Source organism: Dioscorea cayenensis, chromosome 16, assembly GCF_009730915.1.
Source record: "Dioscorea cayenensis subsp. rotundata cultivar TDr96_F1 chromosome 16, TDr96_F1_v2_PseudoChromosome.rev07_lg8_w22 25.fasta, whole genome shotgun sequence".
Taxonomy (NCBI): Eukaryota; Viridiplantae; Streptophyta; class Magnoliopsida; order Dioscoreales; family Dioscoreaceae; genus Dioscorea; species Dioscorea cayenensis.
In genome coordinates, this window is record NC_052486.1 from 9245498 (window position 1) to 9253328 (window position 7831).

The 7831-nt window shown below is 39.9% G+C and overlaps 1 non-coding gene across 1 annotated transcript; it reads left to right on the forward strand.

Moving 5' to 3' along the window:
- The first annotated feature begins 5869 nt into the window (after window positions 1-5869).
- On the forward strand, window positions 5870-5976 carry LOC120279815. Its single transcript, XR_005542115.1, has one exon. It is a non-coding gene; the product is annotated as a small nucleolar RNA R71 (small nucleolar RNA).
- The last annotated feature ends 1855 nt before the right edge of the window (window positions 5977-7831 follow it).

A 7831-nucleotide genomic window follows, 5' to 3' on the forward strand; every position in this document is an offset into this window, starting at 1 on the left:
TAAACAAAGTGTTTTTGTTTTAGAACCAATATCAAAATGCAATGTACAAGAGTATCTATTTGCATTTGTTTTGTAGTTTTGGAAGAAGAATGTCTACAAATGCAAAATGAGCTTTATGCAATATCTATAATGTTTACTTTTGTTCTGAAATGTTCATATGCAGTTGATACAATTTAGAATGTAAATACAAATGCAATATGAGCTATATGCAATTTCATATTGTCTTTTGAGTATTTACATTTGTTTCAAGAGTAAGTGTTTAATTTAAATAATTTTTTAAACTGAGCATTTACAGGCACTGATTGAATGACATGAGAAACCTAATTTTGCAAACTTTACATCTTTTCATCACCTGCAGGTGAAACACACAGTAGTAATCTTCAAAATTTTACAATGTATATAGTAGCCAATTACAAGTTTTTGCAACCATTTTCTATAATTTCTTCCAAGCTTTCAATCCACTAATCATTGTCCTTTTTTGATGATGTTAGTACAATGACTAGATATGTGGTTGCTGGCCTTCATCTTCCTCGAGGTAATGGTGAAGCCATCACCAGATTTTTTGTTCTGAAATTTTTTGAGTAGTGTTTCGGTTGTGGGAAAGGGAAGAGATGTTTTTAGAGTGAGGATGACTAATTGCGCGTCCGAGCTAGAGTCCATGATACCAATAGAATGTTGTTGACATGGATGAAATGTGACACTTCATGGGCCATGTCTGCTCGTTGTTAACAGCATGCACTCGTGTGATTGCATTGTAATAAAAAGTAAAGTTAAGGGACGAAATTGTAACTTTTTATAATTGGGGGACCGAAATAGAAACACACCCAAAGTTAAGGGACCATTTTGGTTGTCTACCCTAATTTTTATTTCAATAACTTTTAACAAACTTTTTAAACTTTTTAAAATTTTAATTATTTAATTATTTTAGATATTCTATTATCCTGAATTTTATGGATGATTTTTTTATTTCAAAAACTTTGTGATGTATGCTTTAAAAAATCACTAAATATGTTTATTTTATTTTATATATTCATGAATAAATTAGAACAACCTCATGATCAGTCTTATTATTAGATGAAGGGCATCATCAAACACGTGGCACAAATAAAATATACACCTCTAGCATATTTTAATTCAATTTTTAAAAGAATGTCATCTTTTCGAATTTTGTAAAAAAAATCCAAACAAGATCCTAAACTACTAACCCTAAACCAAAAAAACACATTCTTTCAATTGATTAACACACACAAATACAAAATAATAAAAATCCCCAATATTCTATATCCCCCGCCCCCACCCCACACCACTCCATATTCAAAATTTCTAATTCCTATTCACACTTTTGCACTTCAACCCCTTCTTAAAAAAAACCCTTTAAATTCTCAAAACTCACACTTCAACCTATCTCCATCTCCATCTCCATTTTCCCACTCATTGCTCTCACAGTCCTCCTCCCAATCTCCTTCACCGCCTCCATCCTTCCCTCCTTCTCCATCATCCTCTCCACCCCCTTCTCCACCCCCACCTTCCTCGTCAACCCTCTAAACCTCCACCCACTCCCTCTACTCATCCCATACACCGCCACAATGCACCTTTCCTGATCTATCCCCTTCTTCTTCATCTCCAACAGCACCGTGATGTGTTCTTTGCAAGTGTACAGGTCACAAACAAGTAATATAGTGGTAGCCGGTGAGGGGTAGAGTTGTCGAACCTCAAGGACTGGACTAAAAGTACTTGTTCAACATTGATCTCTAGTAAATAATGAATTGGTGATAAAATTAATTCAAAGAAAAGGGAAAGTAAAGAAGTAAAAGAAAAAGGGAATAGATTAAGATAATAGGCAACTGGGTTGAGTGTCAACAACAAGAGAACAATGCCCCAGAATGTTTCCTAAGCACTTAGTGATGCTCACTCACTCTCATGGTTTACCACGTACATTCTTAGGTTCTAGTGTGTGCTCAAAAGCAATACTGCAACTAAGGCTCTCAAATATGTCAATTTTTGCAAATACAACTATGGATTCAAGCTCACCAAGTTATGACATCAAGTTTTACCTAAACAACCTCATCGAACATAATGTCTCGAGGGTGATGGGCGCCACACCCCTACCACTCGCATCCTATCGGTCCCCTGAAGAGCGCCCATATGGTGGACTAGTCGGGTTATATATGGACCAACAAAGAATGCACCGACATGCAGTGATGTCCCCTAGTGTGAAATGGACACAGAAACCTCATATGCCAAATGCAGATGAAACTCGTCAACCATGCTCAGTAGAAAGTCAAAATCTCACAAGTTGACAATGCAAGTGCTGTCACCGCAACCTGTCAGAGTGTGACTGAGCATGAAATGGATATAGCGCAGGGCCAGGAACAGAGTGCAGTGGCCTTGGTGCAACGTGGATCATAAGTCGGAGAGGAGCTCAACCATCGCCAGGCGTCGCTAAGGGACTCCCCTTCCGGTTTGGAAGTAAGCAAGGCATCGTAGGTAGGGGTACGCGTAAACTCAGTGTCGTATAAGCCAAAGTGGATGGAGAACTCGATGAGGCTCATACAATGTAATGCACTGAAAACCTAAAACTGAATGTAATTTGCACGGTGAAATGCAATAGTATCACGCGACAACTCAAATGTGGATAACACCTCGAGCGCCATCTACTCATAGGTGTTGCCGCTAATCTAAAACAACTAACACCAGGCCCCAGCATTAAGTAATTATTGCACATCAGCCTCAATTCCTTTCTCACGCAAGATGTCCCAATCTATCTCTCTTGATTCACCAAAGTGTCAGAGAGAGAGAGAGAGAGACGAGTGTATCGCTCAATGTGAGGCTGAGTATGGAATGTGGGTTTGTAATCTACTCTAAAAGATGAGGCATCAATTCTATGCCTCTTACAAGGCCCTACAGCTGTATTTTCCCTCTGTATTATCTGCACAAAACAAGGGAAGTAAATTAGTTCAAAACGTGGAAAATCAGGCAAGACTCAATAGTGCTAGGTGCACAGTGACTGTGTCAATATGAGAGCCAAATTGGGTAGAAGAAACAACTCAATGGTGACATAATCGTGTCATGTGGAGTAACACAATTGTGTCAGTGTCGTCATCATAGCTAAAAGAACTACAACGCTCAACCACTGACGAGTCAAACATTCATGTTATCAAAAGTGGTATACAACTCATAAATGAACTTCATGGGCCACAAACCACACATCCAAACATTGCCATCATGAAATACATAAAAGAAAACAATAGGCACATGCTGGATTAGAAAGGAAGATGAAGAGAAAAGAAGCATTCATCGTTGAAAAATTTCAATGGAGACTATAAACGAAGGCACCGTCCTAGAGGAAGAGTCGAGCATTGCTGGACAAAAAGGGTGCGGTGAAAGGTTATGGCCGCCAGCGTTTGGGTTTTTAAAATGAAACATCAAAACCAAACGATTGCACCCACACACGCATGAGGCACGTGCGTGTAAGATCATGGGGTTACGGCAAAGAGAACTAGGGGTGACACGATCATGTCACCGAGTGTGCTAACCCCACTAAAAATCTCATAAGATTGATAAAAATTCAAATCAGCATTGACACGATCGTATAAGGAGCACGGAGAACGTGTCTCTCCCTGACACGATCGTGTCAAGCCCATGTCCATCCTGGAAAATTTCAAAATGTGCAACCAGTGAAAATCAGTGGCACATACACAAGCGTGTCCTACCCGTGTCGTGCCTGAAATTTTCCAGAACCGAGGCTTTTCCTCGTCCAATAAAAATCAAGGTACAAGGCTAGACATAACAAAATATCGGTATGAATGTCGAATCGAAGGAATCCAAAATATAGCTAAAAACAATGATCCAAGAACAAAATAAAAATAAAAAACAAACAAACAACTAACAAAACAAACAACATAGGTTGCCTCCCAAGGAGCACTTGTTTAACGTCACTAGCTTGACGTACTGGTTGCACGCTTACAGAGGTTCATGAAATCGAGACCTCTCTTGGCCACCTAAGACATAATTGCAAACATATGGTAGCAACATGTTAATTAAATGGACCTCACCGAATGTTCAAGTATCAGAATGATTAGAATTGTGTGGTCCTAGTGGTCAGGTGAGTGGCTTCTTCTTCCTAGATGCTACTTTCTTTAATCACATCCTTGCTCTAGAGATCTGCTTCCCAGGTGGTTCTGTATCCTTGCTAGCCACCAAGTCCAAACTTTGAGCTTCCTCTATTGCCCCCTCAAGTCCATCATCATCCAAGGGGCTATCCTCCAACAGATCTGCAAGTTCATCTTTCATGAATGTCTCCTACACAAAGTCAGAAACAACATCATCAATGACATCAACAAAATAACAAGTATCGTCGAAGTCCATTGTGTGTCTCATGGAGTCACGAAGTCTGAATGTAGTTTCTTTGTCACCAACTCGAAGTGTCATTCGGCAATCCTTGACATCAATAAGTGCTTTGGACATTGCTAAGAATGGTCATCCAGTATTAACGGCACTTCAACCTTGTCACCAGTATCTTGGATGACGAAATCCACCGGGAATATAAACTTGTCCACTTTAATCAAAACGTCTTCAATTATGCCTCTTGGTCATCTGGTGGATCTGTCTGCTAATTATAAAGTCATGTTTGTGGGTTTAGGCTCCCCAAGTCCTAAGTTTTGAAAAATTCTATATGACATTAGATTAATACTTGCTCTAAGGTCAGCAAGAGCCTTCTCATCAACCAAACTGCCAATTGTGTAAGGAACAATGAAGCCCCCTGGATCTTTCTCTTTCTTGGGGACGTTGTTACATATTAAAGCAGAACACTCCTCACTGAGTGTAACGGAAGACACATCCTCCAACTTCCTTTTGTTGGTGAGCAGTTCCTTAAAGAATTTGGCATATCTCGGTATTTAAGCAAGAGCTTCTATAAATGGGACATTAATGTGCAAAGTTTTAAACATGTCGAGGAACTTTTTGTACTGCTTATCATGTTGGTCTTTCCTTGCCTTGGCAGGGAATGTAAGTTTCTACAGATACTCGGGAATTGAATTTCTATCCTTTATGTTGTTGTCCATGTTAGTGTTCATAATAGGTTCAGCAACTTCTAGTTCAGGCTCCTTCTCGACATGGTTTTGGAGCTGCTTCCCTTTTCTTGAAGTCATACCCTTCAAGGATTCTTTTAAGTTAACCACTGAGTTGCTTGGAAGGGTCCTCGGTAGTCTCTCTTCCAGTCACTTGGATATTTAACCTACTTGATGCTCCAAGTTCCTCACAGTTGCATTGGTGTTTCTGATCATCTTCTCATGATCGGTGAACCGAGTCTCAGTCTCATTAAATTGGTGATATCATTGGTAGGTTCTAAAGATGAAGGCTTGTATTGCTGCTGCTATGCCAACTGTCCTTGTCCCAGATGACTCAAAGAAAAATTTGGATAATTCCTCTATACAGCATTATATGTGTTGCTATATGGATTGTTCTGATAAAAGTAGTTCTGACCAAGGAAATCCACTTGCTCAATCTGTTTTGGCACTTGCATTAATAGAAGAGGAAAAGCTTGGGTCACATGAGTGGCCAGAATGATCGTGAATGGGTTCAAACTTGAAGACAGAGATTGCATGTTGTCTAATCTCTTGGTTATTTCTTCAACCTGTGCTGCAAGAGTAGTGATGACATCCATTTGATAAAGACTGGCGGACTTCACTGGTTTGTTCCTCTCTGAACTCCATTGATACCCGTTGTTTACCATCTCTTCAATCAACTTTTGTGCATCACCCCACCCAGTTGCTTGTTACACAATGAACCTCCAATGGCCGCATCAAGCATCTGTTTAGTGGAAGTATTCAGTCCATTATAGAAGATCTAGATTTGCATCCATTCAACCATTCCATGATGCGAACATTTCCTCAACATCTCCTTATACCTTTCCCATGTATCACACAATGATTCGGATTCCAATTGGCGGAAAGAGGAGATGTCACTTTTGAGTTTGGCGATCTCAGCAGGGGGAAAATATCGAGCAACAAATGCCTCAGAAGTCTGCTTCCATGTTGTAAGAGACCTAGGTAGGAAGGAATTTAGCCACTGTTTGGCCCTCCCTCACAATGTGAATGGAAAGAGTCTCAGATGAACTGCTTCCTTAGAAATATTGCTCGCCTTATAAGTGTCACAGATTTCCAAGAAATTTCTAAGGTGCTCGTATGGGTCTTTGTCCTAAAATCCATCGAACTGACACATCTGTTGCACCAGTTGAATGAAATTCGGCATCAATTTGAAATTGTTTGCTGTAACAGGAGGACGAACAATACTCGAACCGACCCCCTCAAGATTGGGCCCCGCAAAATCTGAGATCATTTGTGCTTGATTGCCATCCATTTCGTCTTCCTGACCCACTGTTACACTTATCTCACTAAATCCTGTCTCACTCAAATTAAACTGACGAAACTTTCTGCTGATATTTCTCTCAATTTCTAGATCAGGACTTGCTAATAGAGAAGATGTGCTCCCACTAGACTGGACTAAAAATACTTGCTCAACACTAATCTCTAGTGAATAATGAATTGGTGATAGGATTAATTCAAAGAAAAAGGAAAGTAAAGAAGTAAAAGAAAAAGGGAACAGATGAAGATAATATGTAACTGGGTTGAGTGTCAACAATAAGAGAACAATGCCCAAAGATATTTCCTAAGCACTTAGTGATGCTCACTCACTCTCATGGTTTACCAGGTACATTCTTTGGTTCTAGTGTGTGCTCAAAAGTAATATTGCAACTAAGGTTCTCAAATACATCAAGTTTTGCAAATATAACTATGGATTCAAGCTCATCAAGTTATGCCATTGCCTAGGGCAACAACAGCTTTGACAATCCACCATCAAGTTTTACCTAAGGAACTACGCAAATCAAGCACATTAAGTTTTGCAATACAAGATTTAACACAAGAACCAAAAGAACTCCGTAAATCAAGAAGAGTACAAGTGTTTAAAGTATACAAAATGACAAACTTTCCATCCCCGGGCCATAGTGGTCGGCTAGCCTCTCATGGGTGGGTTCAACATGGAGGAGATAACACTAGATCTAAAAAAGGAAGACATGACTCCCTTCTTTTTGAGATTTACCTCTAATGTTGAGCTCCATGTGCTAGCACCACTTTCCTTGTGCCTCCTACTCGCTCCTTAATGCTTTAGAAGGTCTGGATAAGCTTGATCTTAGCTCTCATCAATGTCCTCCTGGTGGAGAAGAAGATCCACGAACAAAGATAGATGCGAAACCCTAAAAACTGAAGTTAAAAAGGGAGATTTTGGGCTTGACAAGGTCGGAGCATGAGCGTGTCCAGACAGTGTTATATTGGTGAAAATCTGAGTGAAATGGCAGGCTCCTGCCTGGAAGATTCAGTAGAAAAGATACGATTGTGTCTTGGCCGTGCAATGATGTGACACGAACATGTCCGGAGCACCCAGACCGTGTCTCCAATTCATGAATATAATTACCTTCGGCCTGGGTTTTTTAGTGGCACGGACACGATCGTGTCCTGACCGTATCAAGCTTGAGAACAACCTTCTACAAAGATTTCTTACTGGATCAACATCAGGCTGAGATATTTAGTGGGCATGACATGAACGTGTCCAGCCCATGTCAAGCTTGAGTACTTGAACTCTTTTTGAGTATTCTCTCTTTTTCTTCCTGATTTCACTCCAAATTGCATTGAGCCCCCCTATTCCTGCACATATAACAAAAATACCATAATAGCACTGCTCATGTATAAAAATAAACTTGAGAACAAGTAGAATGATAGATTTAGGGCATGAAACATATATACAAACTGCACTCATTACACCGCCACCGCCT